Source organism: Haliaeetus albicilla, chromosome 28 (genome assembly GCF_947461875.1).
Source record: "Haliaeetus albicilla chromosome 28, bHalAlb1.1, whole genome shotgun sequence".
Lineage (NCBI taxonomy): Eukaryota > Metazoa > Chordata > Aves > Accipitriformes > Accipitridae > Haliaeetus > Haliaeetus albicilla.
This window is the reverse complement of record NC_091510.1, coordinates 3,525,425-3,550,579: the sequence shown is the minus strand read 5'-3', so window position 1 is coordinate 3,550,579 and position 25,155 is coordinate 3,525,425. Positions and strand designations below refer to the sequence as shown.

At 39.8% G+C, this 25,155-nt stretch overlaps 1 protein-coding gene across 7 annotated transcripts in view; it reads right to left on the bottom strand.

The window, feature by feature from the left end:
* CDK17 (cyclin dependent kinase 17) overlaps positions 1 to 17,027 on the bottom strand; it is a 94,868-nt gene extending 77,841 nt beyond the window's left edge. Inside the window, exon 1 of one of the 7 annotated variants that reach the window (XM_069773480.1) lies at positions 16,534 to 17,027. The gene's annotated coding sequence lies outside the window, so the exon portion shown is untranslated. Of the gene's footprint in view, positions 1 to 10,582; positions 10,683 to 15,585; positions 15,741 to 15,938; positions 16,078 to 16,533 lie in introns of those variants that run through there. The other 6 variants (XM_069773484.1, XM_069773483.1, XM_069773481.1 and 3 more) reach the window with 6 other exon arrangements.
* Positions 17,028 to 25,155: the final 8,128 nt, after the last annotated feature.

Here is a 25,155-nt window from a genome sequence, read left to right as displayed (position 1 = left end):
ACTCCACAATAAAAACCTCTCTCATCCCATTAAAGAATGTCCTATCTACAGGGTTAATAAAATTAACATTGATTTGTTTTTCAAATATATATTTGTCATTAAATTTGTATGTTAAACATTCAAATCTCATTTACAAAGCAAAGAAAGGTTGGGACCAATGCTTTTTAAGCCTATTCTTGCTACACATACTCTCTGCATGTTGCATAAATCTATTACAACAGAGTTACATAAACCAGCTATCCTGCTTCTTTCCAGACTAGGTTAGCTCTTGCTTACCATTCAAACATGACAGTGTAAGAGACAAGTAAGAAAGCCAAGCAGAAGAGACTTCTAGTTGATTAGAAATTCCAATATAAAGAAAATCAACCTTTTAAAGGCTCATGTGTATCCCATCAAGATGATATAAAATATCAAAATATAGTAGGTCAAACTAAACTCTTATTTGGTAGAAGGAACACAGCTTTTTGAGAGAAAAACCAAACTGAAATCTAAAGACTATTAAACTAAGCTACATACACATGGCATCCCAAGGCAGTTGGTATAAGCAGAGGCCAAGTACACTTTTAAAGCCAAATCTGATTATTTCTGAGCACTTGAAATATACTCTACACCTTGTATCATCTCTTTAAAATACACATTACTGTATTTTCTTCACAGTAATACAGAGCAAAGTGAACATCAAAAAAATAAGGGGAGGCAAAGAATTGAAACATAAGATACTGCCTTTCATACTAGCAAGAAGCCTTGCTAAACTTTGTATTCTCAGGCGTAGCAGAACCACATCTAGTTTTAAGTACCATGCTGAACCCCTCGTACTCAGTCTTCACAATAAAATAAAAGCAAGAATGAGGATCAAAGTCTTTCATACTACTACCAAAACAGTATTATTCTACCTACTGCTCAACAAACGTATCCTGGAACTTCATTTCTACTGCAGCTCACATTTTGCAAACCACCAGCAAAAATTCTTATTGAACATATTTCCTCAAGACAGCCCAGTAAGCCAAAAAGCAGCTTGTTTTCTTATGACTTACAGGATTGACATCATTTGTTTCACAGTTTATTATGGTACTTGAGAAATTGTTCAAAATGTTTTAATTATGTATTATCCTAACTGACATTTAGTAAAACACAATGAGGATGCGAGGGGTAGGTGCAGAACAAATGTTTCTTGTTAATTAGGCTTGTAACAAACAGGTTTAATGTGATCATTTATGACCAGTGTTAAAGTATCCTCTGTGAGAATTACCCAATTTAGTCACCAAGCCAACTGAAAGACCTAACCATCTCCCTTCATTATGTAAACACTACACATGCTTCGCAGAACACCTTAGAGGACAAATTGAAAATGTGCAATTTTTTGGAACGTACATGTTTGATGAACAGCAGTTCAACACATTAATGCTTAGGTCAATGAGCATATACAGCAGATAGCTTCACAGCAAATCACTGACGTAGGAGAAAGAGATGACTAATCACGAACTCTTCTAAAAGGCATTCAATTAAGCTACCACCCAGAGAGAAAAGCACTGCGTATTTACCACCCTGTTGGCAGCCCTATTGTGGGAATCCTCCTTTGGTGAAGTCTGCAGAGGAGGAAAGCTGCCCTGGAGCACCAGGCGATGGAAAAGGCCATCTTTCTTCTACTCCAGCCTCATGACCACCACACTGCATGCAAAACACAGCGTGGGGACAAGGCTAAAGCAAATGGAGTTAGTGTTATGCATGGCTATTTCCAGTTTACTTTTGAAAAAGTCTACCGTTATTTTCAACCTCGCGTACAGTACAACAAGGGAAAAAAAGAAATTACTCAAGTTGGTTCAGCTTCAGAACAGCCTGGTACTGAACACACACAGATCTATCCAGACTTCATACATGAAGACATTTAGCAGTGCTACCACACCTGACTTACACATCAGTTTTTCCACTGGATCTGTCGAATAGCAGGGGATAATGCCAGGCACAAATCCTCAGTTCAAGAATCCTTTTTAGAGTATCAAAGCAAAGTTTTTGTTTGTGCCTCACCGTACAGCTTCATGAACTAAAAATACATGTCAGAAGAACACACAGATTTACTAGCTTTTATATGGACAGCTAGAGTTAACTAAGGAAATATCTTACCACAAAAGGATCCCATCCATATTGGTATATAATCTAGTCAGCAATGACTTTCGGAGGTGACAATAAATACATATTCACTTCAAAGCTTTTTTACTCTTAAACCGCAATTTCTTTTTATCCTTAAAACAGACGTGGTACAAACAGGTGAAATATGAATGTTCATTCCCCTGTAGCTCACCGTATTGTCAACCTGATCTCTTCCCTAGAGGCAGGTACCAACATTAAGTTTTTATAGCGTACATCTGCCGACTAGGAAAACCAAATGACCACATTAGTGAGGATATAGACAGGAACAGGAACACAGGAATTTACCAAATACTGCTCTTAGAAAGAAGAGGATTAATGCAGCAATTTAAGATGCTTTTCTGAGCCTTGAGGTAGTAAGCTAGTTTTATCATTAAAGAATGTACCTGCTAGAGCCACCAGAAGGGCAGCGATGGTGGCCACAGCACTCCCTGGCACAGCCAGGCTACGAAGAGCCTGGTACCCACCATGCCCTGACCCCTGTCAGCCTTACACCCCGGGGACAGCTATGCCACTCCAGATACCTGTACTACCAGAGAGGCACAACCTTCTGTAAAAGTGCCTCAAACTTTGTTTTTAATTCAGATTATTTATGTTGATCTGATTATATAAATAAAACCACCTTGAAGATACTGCTATTTTCATTGAAAGATCCTAAATTACAGTGCATCATTTTGATAAGCAGTACATCACATGCTACAGATCAGGTTAATTTTAACATTGTACACCATTTCATACAACGAAAGTTCACTTCACCCTTTCAAATAAACAATTAACTTTGAATAATTACAAAGAGCTGTTAAAAAGCAACTTTCTCTTTAAACCCTACTAAATGATTAATACTGGTGTTTTGAGACAGGATGTCTAATTTGAGAGGCAGTTTCACTATCAAAAAAGATCAGTATTTTTAACTGATTTAGTGCTTGTATTAAACTTCTACTTTAGCATGACAAAGACTTGAATATTCTTTATTCACACAGTGGATTATTTTAAAAAGTGGTCCATGTATGGCCCATGCAGTTGAGAATATAAACACATAGATATTGCTGGTGACAGCACTTAGGTCTTAAGAGAATTCATTTACTCTCTCAAGTGCTGCTATGCAATTCTGTGTAATGAGCAGTGAAAATACTGAATAAAGTATTTATGATTTCTGATATGCCAGACGTGCATTTATAACATGCCCAATGTACATTAACTAATCATGAGGTGCACAACAGAAGTAACTGCAGAAACTGCTTACAGAACCTGCCTTTGCATGTGTGAAGAAAGTGTGGTTGCATTTCTTTACATCTCATTTGCTACATACAAATTTCACCCAGCCATAAAATTGCATTTTTAATCTCTTCCTCTCAATATATGCGAGTGTTTCACTAAAGAAATATCTGAAACTTTTGTTGCATCTTTCAAGTAAAAACAGTTCCAAATACATCACAAGCAGGACTTTCACTAGTCCAAAAGACAAACTAAATCTAAAAACTTGTCACATTTATTAAAGTTACTTCCAGATCTCTTAAACAAAATGTACAAAGGCCTATGGTACAGAAAGCCTGCTAATGCTTATTATAATCCTAAATACCTTCTGTTTCTGACAAGGTCATAATTTCCTTCTACCCATCAGCTGCCTTTCTATTTTTTATTAATTTAATTAACATTTAATATAGATGATGTTTTCTCTTTTTATTTGTTTGAATTTAGAGTTAGATTGCTGTCCTGGTTTCAGCTGGGGGTTAAACCATGACAATTGCACACCACTTTTAAAACAAAATTCAACATTTAAAAAACTTCAATATAATAGATAGGCTGTCTCTAAGTAGTGTCTCAAAATGACACAGAATTAAATCATTCTACAGGCCAATCTTCCACTGTTTTCAAACATAGCTTCTCCACTCTAGGAAATTACGCAAGGTGGAAGAAATACACATAATCAATTACAAACTTAGTTTAAAATACATAATTTTCCGATGAAGACTCTAGCCCTAAATATTGTATTACTGCATACTGAAACATCAGTATCCTTTTAAAATGAATCATTTAAAATAAATCAAACCAAAAATTAAGCCAGCAAAGTACAAGTTTCAATCTTTATTATAGTAATACAAATTCTTACAGCTGATCTCATGGAATTATTTGACTAAATAAATTTCTGCACCACATATGTAGGAAAGACAGAAAAAGCAAGGAAAACCTGGGCTGAGAATAAGATTCTATGGTTAACTTTGCCACTCAGTGATCTTGGATGCGTGAAATAACACCAACCATCAGCTTTGCCATCTGATGAGCAAGGCAGATGAAGATTATTTTAAGGGCTCTTAAAAAAAAATCTAAAATTAAATTTAAAAATATAAAATTCAAATATTAATAATCTCTAGTAGTATCCAAATTACTAAAAAAGACAAGGACAAAAAATAGATAAGCTGCAAAGACTTAAACATATAAAAATGTCCAACAACAATGTAGCATGCCTCTTGTGATGTTCCCTACTACATTTTTTAGGAAACACAGCACTTCCAAAAATATTGATGGACAAAAAAGATAACAAAACTATATTGGAAATTAAGGAGAAAGGCTGTTTTTTGCCTTCAGGAAGTTTAAACCTTATTACTGGAATTCCCAATATTTAACTTTCATACACTTGAAGCTTCAAGGTATTTAAAAAAAAAGTGGTACAAAGCATTTCATAGCATAATTCTGAGACCAGCACTCTGTTCATGGGTACAGAGGCACAGAAGTGAAGAGTGCTCTACTGAAGGCCTGGTCAATGAAAAACTGCATCACAACCACGGATAAGATTAAACTAGTATCACTACAAGACAACATGTCAGGACACCCAAAACATTTCTTAGCTTCAATTCAATCTCCTCTGTCATAAAACTTTTGATGCTGCAGAGCATGTGTTTGAGAGCACCATCCAGTAATCACCTCTAGCTTTTCTACAACATTATATTATGCAATCTACAGTGTTTCATGACTGGAATTTAAAAAAACCTGGATACCTGAATACATCCCTATGGCCTACTAAAGTTCAAAACATTTAATTATCCTTAGAACACATAATCAGCGTGTATCATGAATAATACTGTAAGCATATCCTCTCAAAGAAAACCTGCAGTACAGGGATCTAAGAGCAGATTTACATACGCTGCGTTTCACTACATAAACACAGATGTCTGACTTTTGAGATCAAAATATTGTTGACGGCATAGACAGCAAAGCCCTAAAACAACCTCCAGGCCTTCCTCTGGCTTAAAACCAAAACCAAACAAAAGCCCCACCAGGTTCCCAATACTTCATGAGAACACACTCCAGCAATATCCGATTCTGGATGCAGCGTGCCAGAATGCCGGGCCCTACCTGGAAAGGTCTCCTTTTGTCCTAGCTAAGCACTCCTTCTCTCACTTCTGACACCCGAATTCATCCCCTTTGCTACCCAACAAAACCACTGCTAACCCTAAGGTTTGGTTCAAAAATACAGCAAAGCTACTCGCCCAAGGAAAGAAAGGGACATTATTAAAAATAGAAGTTCACCTCTATGCTGTAAAAGAGTGCAGCTTCTCTATATTTCAGACTGCTCAATCAAAAAGCTTCCTAAACTTTATGATAAAGAGCCATGATAACTCAATCCAACTGGAATAATATTACTACCTAGCAGAAAAAGCAAGGCTTGTGCACACTGTGAAAGGAGCTTTGTCAGGAGTTAAACAAGATGAAAGAACCATCATAAACATCTCCCACTTTTGCACAAAACGGAACATGTTATTTTTCCAAAGCCTCTTATGATCACAGACAAATATTTTTAAATTAACATAACACAAATAACGTGGCAACTACCACAAATAACTTCAAAAGAATGTTAACCCACTTATTTTCTTTATCGCTTTTAAACCTCTGAATACAATTGAAAAAAATTCTATTATGTCACTAGGATCTACTAACAGTTAAATATATTACCTTTGGGGTGTGGCTCTTCTCATAAAAGTGACTATACAGAAAAGGAATTTTCTCTGTCAACAATTTTGCTTCCTGTGCTTTATCAGAGAATTAAGGTTTTTTTCCTTCTTAGGCGACAAAGACTTTTTTTTTTTTTTTTTTAAATAGTCTACTACTGGAAGCTCTGTATACACAATATAGTTGAGAGAGAATATTCCCTGTAGAAGACAGTCAACAGGACTGCTTTCCAAGTCTGTGTTTCAGGCCTGTCTGGAAGCAGTGAGGTTACGTATGCGTTAGTTCTGTCTGACATACAACTGGAAAGGCACCAGTGCAATTACCTAGACTGAAACGTAAAGCATTAATGTAGGTTAAATAGTCCAGGATAGATTCATCTACATTGGTGTACAAAGACAGAGCGCAAGATACCACTTAGCCATAGAAAAGGGAAACCTAGCCTACTGTGTTAGTGTAGAGCTGGCTTACCAGTATCTTACAGATCCATCTTCACTTCTCCTCCAGTTGTTTCTTAAAAATGCTTACCAGAATCTATACCACTAGGTTTTCAGACACTGTCAGGGTATTCTTTCTGTTGACATGTCTCTGCAGCCAACACTGTTAAGGCTGATTTTCAAAATGTCCTCAGCACTTACACCCTGAAGATTAGTATCTTAAAGAAGCCTGAAGTTAACCAATCAAAAATTGACATAATCCATCCCTACATACTTCTTTAGCTAGTGATGCATTACTTTCCATGAAAACCGGCCAAAGACACTACACAAAACCTGTTGCAGCTATATCCTAAAATAACATCTTCAACAGGTTACCTAAACTAGCATAAAACTTGGCAAATAATGTCAACCAACCCAAGGAAATAATTCTCAATATACAAGTAAAATAGAGATTTCATATACTATCTTCCAAGAAAAGACAAAAAACAAACTCTGAATTAAGATACAATTTCAGTTACCAAAAGCAGATATGACAATCCAATCAAAGATGTAAATTTACAACTAACTTAATGCAGCGTAATGTCATTACAAAGTCAAAAATGAACATCAACTGCAGGTGTAGTATATCTTCAAATCTTCACTAGGCTTATCTTATGATGGAGCATATATATTCTAAGAACCAGGTTCTCATAATAGAAAAAAACAGACCATTTTTATTTGTCCTTGCAACCCTAGTTTCTGAAATTGCCACGAGACATAAAATGAAAACAGATCATTCAGAAACCTATTTCAACATTAAAATGTACTATCTCTACTACTCACATGACTGGAATTTTAATTCATGCTAAGCACCTGCAAGCAGAAGTGGAGAATAAAGAAAAATCTGCACGTTTTCTTGCTTACATATTAAAGACCTATTTGCATAAATTGCAGGGGGTATTCACACTATTCATCTTTAGGCACCTGAGGCACTTAGGAGAAAGTTTCATACCAGTTCTGGGGTCAGTTCACAGTTTCCCACCACCAGTAAGAAAATGCTTGGCTCCACCTCCCAGTCACCCTCTCTTCCTTCTTCACCATCAACCATGTAATTCCTGCCCTCTCTCTTCCCTCCAGGACCTTCCAGATAGTAGTGGAAACCTATTCAGCTTACTGATGCAGCAAAAATTATTCTGAAGCAAGCACTTAATTCAGCTTAAACTGTAATGTTGTAATACAAAAACAATGACTGTGATGGGCTCCCTCCAAGGTAAATGTGGAAAGAGAGGCAGCTCTATATGAAGATCTTTGGATTACCCTCTGAACCTGTTTCTCTCTACTGATTATAGAGATGAACATTTTAACAACAACAACAAAAAACCAACCCAAAAAAACACCAAATCAGTCAATCTAGCACAATTAGTATTTTAGATGTGAATAAATTATTTGCTGAAAAAGAATCCAGGTTTCACTGTTTTACTTACCCACTCCTAGAAACAGATGATTAAAAACAATATAGGTATTTTGTTAAGACATAGCTACAGGTGCATATCATCACTGGCTATCCATTCAGCCCCAAAATAACTTTTAACAATGACAAAACTTACGACTTAAATCCTTCAAGTAATGTCTACCTCTTCCACTACTAGCAATATTCACAAATACCAGGAAACCAAAACTCCTATTATGTAAGACACCCCCCCGCCCAGCAGAAAAAAGGAGCCCAGTTTAAAGGAAGCAGGTTCAGAACACACTGTTAAAAACACTCAACACTTTGCATTTTATACGCAAACTAAACCCAAACGTTTTAAAATGCAGTAGCTAAGCTTAAAACCAAAGCATAGAAAATCCATACCTTCAGAATGCATAATCTACTTCGTATTGCTCCTAAAATACTAAAATTGCATAATTCAAGAAAAGCATATACCTACTGAGCAAACTAATTACTATACACGATCACGTTGTTTCTCCTGTGCTGCCCAGAAAAAAAAGAGTACGCTTAATAACAAAAGGCCTTCTGCCTAAACACACTTTAAAGCTATTTTTTTTGCTTATGGATCAAACATTTTGCTTTTGAGAATTATATTGAGATGTATCAGAAACAAGCCACAATAAAACATTTAGGTTAACTGCATTCCCTGATAAACAACCCAGAATTACAAGCAGCAGGTTTAAAAATACTGTGACTTGTGCAAATGGGAACACTGTAAGCTGTTTATCTTGTTTAATCCTGAAGGTAAATAGCATAAGCTTTAAAATATTTTGCTTCTTTGCCACAACCTACTGAATCATACTGACAAAGGTAATGAAATACTATGGAGAATCTTAAATTTTTGGAATTGCCTCTGAAATTGCTTTATCCGAATATTGTACAGGACATTATTCTCAAGAACACTTAGTGTAAATTTCAGTGATTTAAATCCAAACTGTAGCTTCAATGAAGCCAAAGATCTCATCTTGTCTCTCTCCTGAGGTGATCACTTCTTCAGAAAACACAAGGACCCTGCACAACTCCCCTACTGGGCCCCTTTAAAATATGACCACTATAGTTATTAACAGATTTTTTTTTTCACTGTTGCCTATTCCAGAATTTTTCTGAACTCCTACCATAGCTCTATTTCAGCTTACATAGTTCAGTTTTAAAATATTATATTCAAGAAAAAATATCATTTTCAGTTTCCTTAGATTTCTTTCCTCCAACACTAACAATTTCCACACCAAAATTCCTATTTCCTTTCATAACTCCCACCTCAAAGAGGTACCCATATTTAAAATTAGGAATACATTTTATAAGATTTATCAGTAATTATTTCCCCACTGTCCCTTCTTCTTCAGTACCAAAGTAAGTTTCTGAGCTGCTGTTACACATCATTTTTAAAAGACTTCAGCGGAGCATATATGTTTGATATATTTAGCAGTTAAGGACCACCTTTCCTCTCTGTACAATAGGAAGTTTCCCCTCCCATCTGCTCAGGATATTTAAAAAAAATAAATAATTACAAACTTTCGTTATTCCATCGGTTCTGCAGAAAGTGACCATTATTTATGTGTAAAAACAAAAGTAAAGTTGAACCCAAATGCCTATTATAACCGCCATCAGTTCCCTGATACAGTCAAATGGTCACAAGACACCTGCTAGTACAAAGGCAGGAGCGCAGGGATGACAGCAGCAGCCAGCAAAAGGGAAAATAACCACAGCTGTAAGCAACAGGGCCAAAGTTATGGCAGTTTAAACTGTTTGAGGAGCCACAAAGTTATTCACAGGCAGCACCAGCCCAAGCTTAGTCTCCCACAGTCCTACAGGAAGACTTAAGTTTTGTATTTTGTTTTCAGAGCAAACATAAATAAGGCCAGTTACGAAATAGTTTCACATTTTACAAGCAGACACTTATACAATTTAGTAAGATACTTATGACAGAGCTTTAAGACTGAATAGTACTTAAGAAGGAAACAAGTCCCCTGCATATATAAATACTCTACTGCTGTTTATGACAACCAGACCTTGACGAAGAGAGAAAGAACAGAGGAAGCTGCTCTTGAAATAAACTAAGGACAGACTGAAAAAAAGGCTTTTAATTTTCCCCGGTTGAACATATATATGATGACAACTATTTTGCCTACACAGAATGTTTACAAATTCTGCATTTAGAAATTTAACTTTGCTTCAAGATATACAGAAAACTGGTGGAAATATAATAAAATTTAATCTATTATTTCATAACTGATTATCCTCCTCTTGTATATTATTAATGAATTATTAATTATATTATTAGTACCTTTTAAAATAAAAGCTTTCCCTAAAACCCACATACTGAATGCAGATCAACACTTAATATCTGTTCTGCATTATACATGAGAAACTATTCCAAAGCTTTATAAAATAAATTCCCAACTAAAAGCTAATAATAGCTGGTCATATTTGTGTTAATTACAAAATATCACTAGCTTATTTATAAAGTTAATAGACTGTATTCAATCTTTTAAAGCCTGATATAAAATGCCACACCAAGTAAACAATCAGGAAACTGCCATTTTTCCAAGCATCCACCCTGCGCTAATGACCCGTTCTGCAGTACCTCTATGTTTTCCCAGTTTTCTGCGTGCTACAGCAACGATCAGCAATTTTCACTGGCTTTCACTTCATTAGTGGCAATGCCCAACAGCAGGCACGGAGCAGGTTTCCCAGTGCTCCTTCATGAACGTACTTGGTCGATGAGGAGCCCTCATCATACGCAGTTACGTAACGGCAACTATTTATAGTTAACCACTTGATTCACATTATCCGCCAGGTTTTAAACCATTTCATATGTAGACACTTGATCTATCATTTTAGTTCCTTAATCAAAACATTACGTAACAGCCAAGCAAAAGGTTTCAGAGAAGCCTGTTTGCAACATCAACAAAATTATACCACACAAAGTCTTTAATCAAGAGAACCAGAAGTTAATTCCACAAGATCAGTCTTCTATAAACATATGCTGAACAACAGTTATTTCCTGTACTTAAACTCCTGCTCTGTCAGTAACCATTATTATGCATATTACTAACTTTTAAAACCACTGAAAGAAACCTTAAGTTGTGCTAAATTACATAATTTCTCAGTGTTCCAAAACACACTGAAAAACACCATCAGCATTAACGCTCCAGAAAGCGCCCTATCAGCTTTTACAATTCGTACCATACAACTTCAGTGGCAGCTGTTGAACACCCTCAGGTTCTCTTAGGAAGTGTCTCAGAGCATCAGGTAGGACTATCGTCTGGTTTATGTCTGAATATAGCAGTATTTAATAAACATTGACCTCTTCTGAAGACCATCAAATGCTAACGTTTTCTTTAGCATATGTAACAGGCTAATGGCTTTGTTAGAATTCATGTTCCTCCTGAAACACGTTTTGCCTTATTGTCATAGTCCATGACAGCATGGGTTTTCCTCATCGCAGGCTTCAGCTTCCCTTATGAATCAGATGCACATAACTCAACTTCAGCTTCTTTACACTGTTGTGAACTGGCTTCTCTACTCCTACAGGCCACTGTCTTTTTTTAAGCCAAACAGTTTTTGAATTACAGGGCAATGGGTTTACCAGTAAGTAATATTCTTTGATAATTCTCAGAAATCCATACTTCCCAAAGATCTTTATTTTAGTGAGCACCAATTAGCACCCATTACTGTAAACCTCATTAAATGTTACCTTTAATGACTGCTGTATAAAAACATCTTGCACATTCCTGAACAAAATGCAAACAAATCAGGATACTTCCGTATCAGTAAGGTAAGAGTAGGAAGTCAGAAATACGTGGAAAGAGACATTTCTGAAAGATGACTATGCAGGTGATGGCAGTTCACTACGATATAAGCATATCAGTACAGCTACATGCCTGCAAAGTGCCCTAGTCCACTGAGCACAGAAGAGAAAGTCACGATCCTGCCAACTTTAACACAAACTGAAAGCATGCAAGTATCTTTAGTGAAGCTGACAAAATGCAGATGTTAAAAATGAGAGACCATTGTGCAACTCTACCAAGCCTTGAAAACAGCAGCAGTCAGAGAAAGGCGTACAATTACAAGGTATAGATTCTAATTAAATGAAATATGATTAGAAGGCACAGAGTAGCCTTCACTTATGGAAGATACCTAGCAAGTCCAACCTAAAATACAAAGACAGGCAAGAACTGTACCTAACAGTGTAAATGAAAGACATGTCGTTTCTTTGTTCTGGTATAGTAACGCAGCCTCGTTCATTGTAATATATGCACAACTAGTTGTTCCAGAAAAGATAAATAAAAAAATAAGGAAAAAAAGGTCATAATCAAAACCTAGGATAAAACTGTCCTTCAGCTTACTGTATTTTCAAGGTATTACAGAAATAAGCAAGCAGAAAATTGCCCTGAAATTCAGAGAAGCCTTCAAGTGTTTATTTAAAATGTTACAAAGTTGGTATTTTCCCTTTCCTTGAAACCATTATGCCTAATTCTGCCCCACCACATGAAAAATTAAAATGTGATTTGACATTTATTTCTTTTGCTGCTGCATTTTTTAATGATGCTACTCACACATTTCTTTTTTCTCTAACATTTGTGCTTAAACATCGCACCCCTGGTAACCTGATGTTCCCTATTAAAAGACATTTCTAATCCTTTAAAAACAGGCACTAGATCACTAAAGCCCAAATATGCCAGTGAAGCACAGAGTTACAATGATTTCCAGTATCAGTGTGTCTATGGTATTTTATAATACAGTCAGATATAGGGTATAATGATCTCCAAGGAAGTGGCAAAAGCCTTATTATCCAAGGACTGACGTATCAAAAGCTGGTCTGATGCAAATTACCTGATCTATGCATCCATTAAGGTTACTGTTTTCCATATAACTGGATCACAGAACTAAAGGAGAACTCTTTTCTATTCTTTTTATGTTCTTGTGCTCCAAGTTGGCAAACTAGCTCAAGTTCCAGTTTTGTTTATTCCTTGTGACTGTGAACATCAGTGGTTGAACGCTCAAGGTTTAAACCACTGGTTGTTGATGTTCTAATTAGCCACTTCTACTGAACTCTGCAGTTGACATCTCTGCTAAAAGGAGTTCAGGAGACCAAAGACTCTGGAGGAATTGCCAATCCATCAGGTTAGTTAAGAGTGTGCATGTATGGATTTGTATTCAACACAGAATTATAAATAGTCATTTGTCTAAACAAACATTACCTCTCACTCTTCAGAGAAACATTGTCAAAAGTGTGTTGCGACTCTTCACAAAATACACAGGAGAAAGAAAACATCCCACACCATTAGTGGGCATTTCTGGGAATCCAGTATTTCCAGAGGAAGCAGTATCTGCTCTTCCCCGCTTCATGGAGAAAAACATTACTAGGCCCTGAAAGGTATACACAGCAGTAAGTTTATTAAAAAGCCCCCTAGTCTTAGACTTTTTAAAGGTTTTAAAAAGTAAATCAGAATTACTGCCTAGCTATCAAAATATTTAAATATAAAATGCTTTTACCTCTAACATCCAATTAAGGTAGCCTCTACATCAGCATGTGAACAGGCACAAAAAAAATTTCCCAGTTCTTACGCTCAGAAGGAAAAAGTCATTGCTATAATTATGCGCATCGCAAAAAAGACAATGATCACCAGCAATACACTGGTTTAGTTTGTTCTTTAGATGTGAAGCATAACTGTCGAGTAAACATTTGGCATTTTAAAAGCATTTTTACATGCTAGAGTTGTGGAGTAGTGTTTTATATCAAATTCTGAAGTGCCACTGATTACAGTGGTGTCCAGCTGCCTCAGCAGATACATATTCAAAGCTTGCTGCAAAAATAAAAAAAGCAAGCATTAAAAAGCATGCAGCTAAGAACTTAAGATACCTGTAATTTAAGAATTGTAAGCAACATCTAGTAAGTTTACGCTAGAAAAGCTTTATTAATATTGATTTTTAGACATGACCTTGTCTATTTTCACATGGCACCAGATCACACATTCAATAAAGACACAACTAGTATATATGCCTTTTTAAAATACAGCTGATCAGCTTTCTTGGCCAACAAATAAAAGCTGATCAGTACACAAAATATCAACAGCTTCCATTAAATGTGAAAAGAGGGTGAAAAGCAAATTCCTGGAAAGGTTTTAAGCGGACTGTTCATTGAATCAGTCTCCAATGAAACCCTTCCTGATTACACTTTTTAGGTGCAGTTACTCAAACACACTGTACTGAACCAAAACTTATTAAGATTAGTGAAACATTCTTTTTTTTTCTTCTAGCAGCAGGTAGTTATTTAACAAATTAGAAGACTTTGTATGTTAGTACGCCATTCAAAAAATTCTGCATAGTTTTACTGTAAGAGCTCCACATTGTAACAATAACACAGGCATACGGAACATCTTAACATCCGTGTCATAAGCTATATCGTATTTTTACAGTGCAGCGTTAGGCAGAAATTGAAGCCAGAGCCATTCAGGGGAAAAACATAGCCCTGTTCTGGTTTTCAGTTATTCTCAATCTAATTATATGCGGAATTATAAATCAAGTATTTCACTACACATTAGTGGCATTTTACATATTAAAAAGATCAATTAATGGTCTACATCATTAGCCAAGCTTAAAATAAATGACTCGCCACTTTCAAACTGTAATTTGCTTCAGACAATACAGGCTCCAATTTGCAAACTCTTCGATATGGATGTAGGCAGACCCCACCTACTGATTTGTGTAGAGCTCAATCCCAGGTAAACACAGGGCTACACCAGACAATATGCAAATACAAGGTATGAACTTCACTGCGTTACCCTTCGTAAAGATTTCTGTAAGCCAGACTCATTATTGTCAAAGCAGTATTTAAATAACACCATCAAAAAATATGCTTTCATCTTTCAAATTTAAGTGGCCCTTTTAATGCCAAGTTAACATTATAATGGTTTCTCTATGTTGGAGAAGAAAATTCAGTTTGTTCTTTCAAGTAGAAATAACTTTTAAGGAAATTTTTCACTACGCATTTCAAACATATGATTTCACGTTTTCATACCGGTTACTTTTGTGTGAATTATTCAAAACAAGTCTCTCACACCACTTACTGAAGTGCAGACATAAATAACAAGAGCTGCGTATGAGTATACAGAATTCCTACAACAAAGCAATATGGCGATCTATTTAACATCATAAGTTCATAAAATACCAGATCACCGACTTCACTTTTCAAGAAAACAAACCTGAATTTGGTGTTAAGTCTAATTTCATAAATGTTTTCTTCTGCCCCACATCTTCTGAGTATTTAAGCTTTGGTCATCTATTTTCCAGTTCAATTAATACAACTAAAAAAAGGAGAGGTAGGGGTGGGAATGGAAAAATGTCAAACCAGGCTTCCTCTCCTCATATCTATGCCACAACAGCTACAAGAAAGTTGCTATTGATCTTCTGTTAAATTACAAAAAGAAAAAAACCCACATATATTCACTGAAATTAAAATTTTTTAGTTTGGATTACGATATACCTCAGCCCTGTTTCCCTCACGACACCCAAAATACTGTTAACCACCATTAGCAAAGTGCCAAAGACAGCAATGAGTTTAAAACAATTCCAGCCAGCTACCGAAATTGTTGCAGAAGAGACAAAGGGGATCAAGGTCAGCATTCTTCTAACGCAGTAGCTAATCCACTCCTATGAACACCGTCCTGGAACCGGTGGGTGTAGTACGTTGCCATGAAATGTAAAATATACCTAATGCCACCTCATCCTTGCGAGACAAGAACCATTTTGCTCTCCCTGGGCTCAAGCCATTACCTATCTGAGAGGAAGGGGAGGGAGGAGTTCACAGAAGTTCAGGGTCAGCAAATGTTCACGTATCCTGTCATCTACGAACTCAAAGCTCAAGGCACAACAACTCTTAAGCCACGCACAGAAGCCTACACATATTTTGGGTGTGCGGGGGGTGGGGGACAGACCTGCAATAGGAGCGAATGTGTCATTCGTGCGGAGGCTGCGAGGAGAAGAGCTGTCAGGAGAAAGCAGCCTCGCTTGAAGGGGAGGAGGCGGTGAGGAAAGGACGGTTACCAACGCAGGATCACCCCCCAAAAAATCCCGCGGTGCTCACCAGCTGCAAATCCTCGCCTCAACCCTCAGGCCCGGCTTCCCTCGCCTTCCCCCCCCCCGCCGCAGAGGGGGCTCAGCCGCCCCTCCGGGGCTGCCCCGGCCTCCGCGGAACCGCTCCCAGCCGCCACCGGGCAGCGGAAATCCCCCACGGTCCGGCCCGGCCCGGCCCTGCCCGGGGGCGCAGAGCGGCCCTTGCCGGCCCCGGCCCCCCCCCCCCCGCCTTCCCTTCCCCAAGCAGCCCCTCGGCCCTCTCACGGGGCACCCCCGCCCCAGCTCCCATCACCTTCCTCCGGGGCCGCGTTTTCACCTCACACCCACACACACACAGCCCGCTCCGCGACCGTCCCACGCAGACGCAGGCCGAGGGCCCCCCGCGGGCCCGGGCTCCAACCCCGCGGGCCGGACCCGCACCCCGACTCCGAGAGACAATGAACAGCCACAACTCACCAGCAGCGCCGGAGCTTCGTGGGTCCGGGAGGCGGTTCCTCTCCCCCTTCTTCTCCTCCTCCTCCTCCGCCCGGGAGCGGTATCCGGCCGCCGGGAGCCGAGCTGCCCCCCCGCCCCGCTCCCTTCCCCTCGCTGCCCCGAGAGCCGCCGCCTCCGCCGGGCCGTCGGCCGCGCTCCCTCCCCGAGGAAAGTCACTTTATTCCCCGCTCCAACATGGCTGCTCCCCCCCGCCGCCGCCGCCGCCGCAGCCTTCGCCTTGCCGCGGCTCCCCGCCGCCGAAGAGCGGCCGCAGGCCGTGCTCGGGAACCGCCCGCCGGGTCGCTGGCGGTGCCGAGAACGGCCCGAAACGGGCCTCACGTTAACGTGGGCCGCGGGGAAAAGGCCGAGCCGAGCCGAGCCGGGCTTCGCGTCTCCGCTGCGGGCTGACGCCTCCGCCCGCTCGCAGCGCGGAGGCTCGTACTGAGGCAGCCCCGCCGGCAGCCGGAGAGCGCAGGAGGGGCCGCGGGGGAGGCCCGGACGCCGGTGACACCTAGCGGTGGTGGCGGTCCGCGGCGCCGGTTGAGCCGGTGACCGAGCGGGGAGCGGCCCGGCGGGGGTGGGGGCTGAGGGCGGAGCGCGGGGGGGGGGGGGCAGCGCTGTGGGGAATGCCCCGGGCGACGGCGGGGCGGGAGCCCGCCAAAGCGGGCCGGGCCGAGGCGGGCGTTGCTGCTGTCTCTCTCCTCAGGCGGCCCTGCCCTGCGCTGTCTTTCCTTCTCCCGCGGGAGGAAGCGGGATCTGCCCGGCCGGGGCTCCCGCGGCCCCGCAGGCCGCCCGCCGGTGGTCGTCTGAGGGGGGGGGAATCTCCCCGGGGAGCGCAGTGTGGGAAGGGGCGTGTGGTCCCCTCACGTTCCCCGGCTGCCGGCGGTGTTCCCGCTTGGGTTTGGTTTGGGGGGGGGGGGTTGAGCTCATCTCTGAGGTAAAAGGCATCCCCTCCTGCTCCCCCCTACCGCCGGCTGAGGAGTCGGTAGCTGAAGTTAAGGGAAGCCATGTGGGTTTTTAGATCGATTTCTAACTGGTCCTTTCCGTATTTATTCTTGTGGTATTTTCTTTCCTTTGTCTCCTGCACTGGCGGTGCCTGTACCATCCCTCTTGTCTTCTTCAGGATCGCTCTGCCAGCACCGACTGCGCTTCCTTCCTGTGCCTGGAATCCTTTTCCCCTCAGTGATCCAGCTTGCGTTCCCTCGCTTCTCAGCCCTTTCCACCCCTAAATTTCTCAGGCTTTGAACAAGACCTAAAAGCGAAAAACTAGTCTCGTGAGCCAGTTATTCTGCACTATCTGTTGTTTTCATATTTCCACCACACAAAGAACAACATATAACAGGAAGGCTAAACCTTAAGTGATTTTAGCGACACGGGTTTGAACTTCAAGTACCAGGTCATAGGTACACTTGGGGCAGAATTTGGCAAATTGGTTGGTTTTTTTTCCTTTTGGACATCTGCTAATCCTCGCTGCCTGCCTGCTTACTCTCTGTCAGCTGAAGGTCAGTGTCACGACCGACCACAGGGCCTCCTCTCAAAACGGGTTTCCCGACATCGTGCAGACCACAGGGTTCCTGAATGACTGTGTCAGGCCACGTCACGGGCTCCTGAAGAGGAACTAACTCAAGGGTCTTCGAGTCTTCGCTTCGCCACACTCCTGTATACGCTGAGGGAGGCCAAAGCTCCGTCGCTCTGCAGGCGGGTCTGCGCTATGCTGTGTCTAGGTGGAGAACAGAGTGTATTTTAATTTGCAGCAGCCCCTGATCCTGAGGATCTCCACGTGCAGCTCATTCTAGCCAGTCCTTCTCCACAGTAAGGCCAAGTGGGAGCTGTCTTCGCAGGAGCAGTGCCAGCTGAAAATTCCCCTGCTTCCAGCTCCGTTGCACTCTTCCAGCAGCACAAGCAAACCAGAACACAGACAAGTATGTTTCCCAGTAAACAGAAGTCACTTGCTCTTGCCTAAAAAAGGAGTGCAAGTAGGAAACGACTTCTTACATGCACAGAAATTCACGTTGCTCATGCTGATGTAGACTTTTGGTGAAATCTGTTTAGGATAAAAAGAAGTAAATATGACTCAGAAACAAACTTGATGTTTATAGAGACAAAACATGATTACTGAGGCCTTTTTTAATGTTTTCAAGGCGTTGGATAGCTACCTTCCCTTTGCAAACCTTGTGGGATTGTTAATAACACAGAGAAAGCAGACATTCAAGCTTTGAACTTCCTGGTAATGCAAAGATAGCCCTTATGGATCTCCTTTAAAGCTCAGTACCTACCAGTTCTTGCTAGACCTGCCAGTTATACTGATCTTTGAATGCTAACAAGATGATGTGTGTTTTATCTTATTCAATTTGAAGGCTATTTGGGGTAAGTAATATCATTGTAAATGATTGTGTGCAAGTTTGTTATTATATACATGATTTGTAAAACAGGTTCTTGAGACAGCGCAGCAGTGAGTGCATTTATTGCAGCACGTCCAAGTAAATTATGTTCCACAAACGCAGTACGGGTAGAAGATGGGTTGGAAGTTTATGAAGGCGTGGTTTTGTTTTCAAGTATTAAAAATATCAGTAAAATATGCTTGTTTTACTTTATACATATCCACGTCTGCCATTGATACTTCTGTTATGACAGGAAAAACAATTATGACAAACAAAAGAAGAAACTAAAAAATGAGCAGTTAGGATGAGTCACCCAAGAAATAAGGGGTCAACACTGATTGCAGTGCAATGAGAGTATTTTAAGGTTTTCCACTTGTAATGAAGAGAATAATGAGTTGTTAAGAGGGAAGAGTCTGTAACGGTGTAACACTTGATATCCATTTGGCCTTTGTATCTACCACTACCTGGTGCCCTCAGAGAAAGATTCTCACATCTGGGCAAAAGACAGTACAGAAGCAAGACTGAGTGACAGACATAAGTTTGAAACATAGGCACTGATTTTGATTAATTTATCCCTTGAGTCTGGTTTTATAACTATAGCTATTGATTTGTTTTATTATTTAGTGGAATATGTAGCAATCAATCATATTTCCATCTAGCTAACCATGATTATTAATATTTTAAACTAGTTTTAAGATGGATTGGCTGGTGAGTGCAATGGGTCTGCTCTCTAAGCCAGCGAGAACAGAGTATGCCCAGGTTACATGGAATGAATTATTGCCACTGGACAATCTGATGAAATCTACATCAGCCATTAGAATATAAATCCAGCAGTAGGAATACAGTGCTGTCAGGGGACCAAGATTTCCTGCTTTGAATATGAATACACTGGCTTTGCCTCTGCATTTATTGAACAGAAGGATGTAGTTATTTTGTGACAGTAAAAGTATAGGAGTTAAATCGGTGAAGTTCACATAATGGTAGATGGAAACCTTACAGCAACATATGTATTTTTAACACAACGGAAAGCCGTTACCTTCCTGCCAAGAGCGAAGTTCAGGATTTGGTGTCGCAGCAGCAGGAGTCAGCAACCTCACAACCAGACAGCAGTGTGGGAAAGCATTGTGCTCAACTACAAGGGATGTGTTCATTTGTAGGGGAAAGACTGAAAGTTTTGGCAGGTAATTAAAAGGGGAAATGATTTTCAAATACAATATTTTGTTTTGAAATGCAATTGTTTTTGTCTATTGGATGCCAAAAATTTCTGAAGAAAGCAATATCCTCTAACTAATTGTATCTGTGCTCTGAGGGAAGAAACAGAGCTATTGTTCTGCTCACAGCATGAGCTATTTATATATTAGTCTGTGTTGCACTCCTTTCTGTAATGATCGTCTTCCACCTAAGCAAATCTCCAATCCATTTAAAATAATCAGATGAAGATAGTTTCTTGCTTTCTTATACCAAGCTGGTATTCATATAAAGTATCGTCCAGGTTACTTGGATTTAGTACGAAGTAATACTTGCAGGCCTCTAGGCTAAAAAATCCTCACAATTCTGTAATGTCACTGAAAGACCAAACCCCTTCCTCTTTGAATGAATGGAAGCAGGAAGTAGCAACAAGAAGGTGGTCACCCTTGCAAGAAACAAAAAGCGATATACTACTTCTGCTAACAAGAACTGTAGCCATTTCTGCCATGATTTGAGTAACTGATAACTGGTCATTGACTTAGTTGCACTGTACATTTCAGACACAAACAGGGAAAGCTACTATTTGTTCTTGTAAACCTTGCTTGTTTGGCAAGCAGGAAAGAATTCCCAACATGCAAATAATGGGGTGTTCAGCATCTACACTTGAGATTTGCATTTGTGTAGCTATGCTGGTCTTTGGGGACTAACCAACTGCTGGAGAAATTACCATTACTGGAAGGTCTATGTCACCCTGTGCTTGTCCCTTATCTCTTTATTTTGTCATTTTATAGCATATAAATATTTATTACATATGACATGACATATACATATGACATACCATTGTCACTCTTTTCTTCCTATTCCTTTATGTTGCTTAACCTTTCAGTTCCCATATGTAACTTCACATCCTATCAAAATACTTCTTAAATATTATTTCTCATTTCCTTACACATCATATCACTAAATTTTGAAGATTATTTGTCATTCATATAGATAATAATTTATGCCTTTACAATATGTGAGTTGATGCTTTTATTTACATCTGGCATTTCTGGGACTTGGACATCCAAAGTATCTACCCGTTGTGCATCTTTTTGGGATATGGGGCATTGTTTTAGGAGAAAATCTAGTTTCATTGCTTGATTTTTCTTGATTTGTTTTTCTGTAGTTCGAGATTGCTCCAACTAGTATAAATGAAGTCTTTCCCCTGACTTCAGCAAGAGTCAGGTTAATCCTTTTAGAAGGAAGTTAATAGCATGGAGAGAGACTCTTTCTGTATATTTCTGCCCAGGTTTGCAAACAAATGGCTAGACACTCCTTTATGTCTCTGCTGCTGCTCTGAAAGGCAGGACATCCTGCTTTTCAAAACCAAAGATATTAGGCCTACCCCAACCCAGTACAATTATCATACTCAGATAGGAAACGGTGAGGTTTTTTCTGTAGATTGTCTAAAAATGAGGTTTCTGCAGTAGAGCATAGGTCACTGTGAAACACTAGCCTCGTGAAAGAAAGATTTTTTTTTTTTATATTTCATTTATATTTTGTGATGAAGACTAAAACCAGTGAAAAGAATTTCAGCAAAACAATGAGGATCTGCAGGTAATGAAAGCTGGTCACTGTATGCACACCTCTGCTGCTGCTCCTTTTCAAGTACCATTCAGGGATTCACGTCTCCCTTTATGAGACAGAAATCTGAAATGGCAGGGGAAGAGCCTTCTATTCTTCTCCTCTGTTTCTTTCATGCAGGTTCAGTGTGTTGGACAGAATAGCAAGCATCTCTTCTTCATTGCAAGTAAATTGCTTCATAGAAATTTGCAGTCATTACTCACTGAATTGATTAGAAATGCCATCAGTGTGTCTCAGAACATTTGTACTGTTGCCAATTGAAAGTACTTAGTGGCTTTGAAAATAAAGCACAAAATACACAGAGACTCCTGCAGTTACAAGATTATAGGTGTCAAAGTTCTGATTTTTTCCTTATTGTAATGGTTGCTCTCTCCAGAGAGTTTTAGGACTTTAAGTGAAATTGCTTTCAGTCATGACACCTGGTTACTTTCCTATAATCCTGTTACATAAAAATGAAGTTTGTTCTAGCAAAGATGGTATCTATTCCAGTGAAGATGAAAACAGATCATTCTCAAATTTATGTTTTTAAGCCTGGACAGGAGGGTGTGGAGAGACATGGGAATAAAAGAAGTGGGACTGGAGCCAAAATGTGATGTAGAGAATATGAAGAGTATGAGAAAAGGCACATGAAAATAGAACCAGTATACATAGTGGATGTTGGAGATAAAATTAAGTACAGGAAATCTGGGGACAGAGTGAAGTGGGTTGGGGGAAACATAGGCTACTGTAGGGAGTAATGAGTACTGCGCACATTGTTCTGTGCACCGCAAGTCAAGGCTACACGATAGTTGTGTTGTTGATGTGCGGAGAATTCCTTATATATTCTAGAGATCCCTGTGCATGCTCAGAGCAACTACTTTTTGGAGTTTTTTGTGCACTAGCAGCTGGCTGTCAGGACTGCTTTCAAGTTTATAATGGCAGCTTTTGAGATGTCAGTGGCAGATTGTCTATGCAAAACAAGCACTAAGGTAAGAGAAGGGGGGCAGGATGGATGAAAGAGAATGCAAGAGAAAAGATACAGAAAAAGAATGCAGGAAATTAGGAGGTAAGTAGATGTAGGGCTTTATCTGGCAGTCTAGGCCAAAGGCTTTTACTCTCTTATAATCTTAGCAACACTAACTATGCAGGGTAAATAGGTAGAATTAAGACGTTACTTTTTAATGCATTACTGCCCCAGCTAGTCGCCCTACCCTTCTGCTGGAAGTTGTTAAACCCTGAGGGAGAGGAGACAGGAACCATACCTGTTTCCCTGTATAGCGTGGCAATTAGCTTTAACCACTAGTGAGGGCAGTGAGGCAGGTGAGTCAGAAGCCTATAGTTTCTTCTGCCACACCTCCTACAAGGACGGTACCCTCTGGCAGATGGGAGGGACAACGCGGTGTAGTCTGTAATTTTTTTTAAATCAGCACAGCCAGATCAGTCAGGCTTCTCTTCACTAATTTTTGCTGTCCTGTGAATTGTCCTGCTTTAAGGCAGCCGTGTGTATATTCATATGTTGGTGGTAGATTTGGAAGGCTGCAACCAAGTGAGAGAGAAAAAAGGGTGGCATAAAAATGGAAGGGTATAGGTGGCAGCTTCTGCCTGCTCGTGGAAAGAAGAGCTTTCTCTTAGGTGCCAGTGAGAAACTTTACATTTCTGCATATGCATTTAAGGTTGAATTTTGATCCTGGGCTGGCTTTCTTATGGAGAACAAAAAAAAAAGAGACAATTGATTAAACTAGTGTGTAACATACGGAATATTTCTGACACCGAGAAGATCCAAGTGCACCATCAAATGAGACAAATAATTTTGACAGATATAAAGATAAAAAAAAAAGAGGCCACTCATAAATTCCAATTGGTTTAATCGTGGAATTCCTCACTGATTTCTTTTTGTGTAGCTTCTTGTTACTTACTTTGCCAAATCGTTGATTGATCAACTAAACTGTTCTCTAAGTCAAGCACAGCATTTTTTAAGGTCTGTTTCAGCACAGTATAAAATAATTAGAGCTATAAACAAGAAAGAAGCAGGAATGCCACAAACCCCCACATATCTATTACTTGTCATCTGTAGAGTCTAGCTGTTACCACAGAAGCATGTTAAAATTAAATGCTGAGCTTTATTTAACATACTTATTTGTTCTCTCCTTCTTTGCCTTTACCATTCTTGTTTCAAAGCTCTTTTGTTCACTTCACAACATGGCATATTCATGGTCATGTAGATACTTATAATCCACAATAAATTGCTGTACAGTTATACTTAGCTTTTAAAAACAAGCAAATGTTCAGTTGGAGCTTTTGTAGCCACTACATAGGTGGCTGTTACAGTTCGTGAAGTATTTTGCAGGACAGATATTAACTTCCAGCAGTTTGTAGACCATACAGAATTTAGGATAAATGTCTACTAGAAATTAAAAAGAAAAATAATAAAAAAGAGGAGGGAAGTATGTACTTGAAATTCGATATTAGCATGACTTCGTGTCATTAGCATTGTCATGCAATATTTTGTTTTAAAAATTAATTTACCTTCTTTATAATTCATCAAAACAGTTTATTTTGCCCACCAATAAGCTCTCCATAGAAACAGTCGTATCTTAGTAACATACCAAGAATAGAGTTCAGGGAATACACTGCATCTGTGTATACTACCCTTAAAGAGACATTTGTAGTTGTTAAAGGGAATAAAGGGAAAGTTAAAAGGGAAGGTTGTCTTTCCGCAATTGTAGTGGGCACAGCGCTGCAACGCAACATGTCTCGGTGCTTCCTAGATTGATCTCCTTACATGTGAGATACAGGTCACTTCTACCTGCATTATTCCTTGGCCTTTGTGGGAGCATATCAGCAAAGATGTCAAAGTGGTGTCCGTTACAGCTGAGGTTTTATTTTTTGGTTTTGTTTTAATCAGATACTAGTGAATGAACCACACAGACACTCTTTGCTTTTGGCCATTGTCAGCTGAATTCAAAACTGTTTGGGCTACTGCCTGATTTTTTTCCTAGTCTTTCTACATAGAAGAATCTTGAAAATCTTATCACTGGTGTCACCCCGTGCAGATCTGTAGATGCTCTGTTGGGCACTACTTTTCCACCCTGTCAGAGTCCAGCTGGACGACTCCGGATGACCCTAGCTTTACCAGCTCTCTTACTGTTTTGCCTCTCTCCTTTTTGCTCTCCCGTGGTTGCTGTAGGGCCCCTGTTTGTCCTCTGGCACCTAACTTTGTTCTCTCTGTTCCTTCCCCGCGCAGTGTGCTCTCTGAACTGATCCAGGGCAACAATTACGATGACATTTGAGCTTCTCTGCAGCACCACGTCGATATTTACACTGAGCTGATTATTAGCAAGTTAAGCATATGACTACACTGTAAAACCTACTTAGTTTAACCGGTGCGTCAGGGGAAAAGAAGCAGGAAGCAAAGAATGGTGCAAAGAAT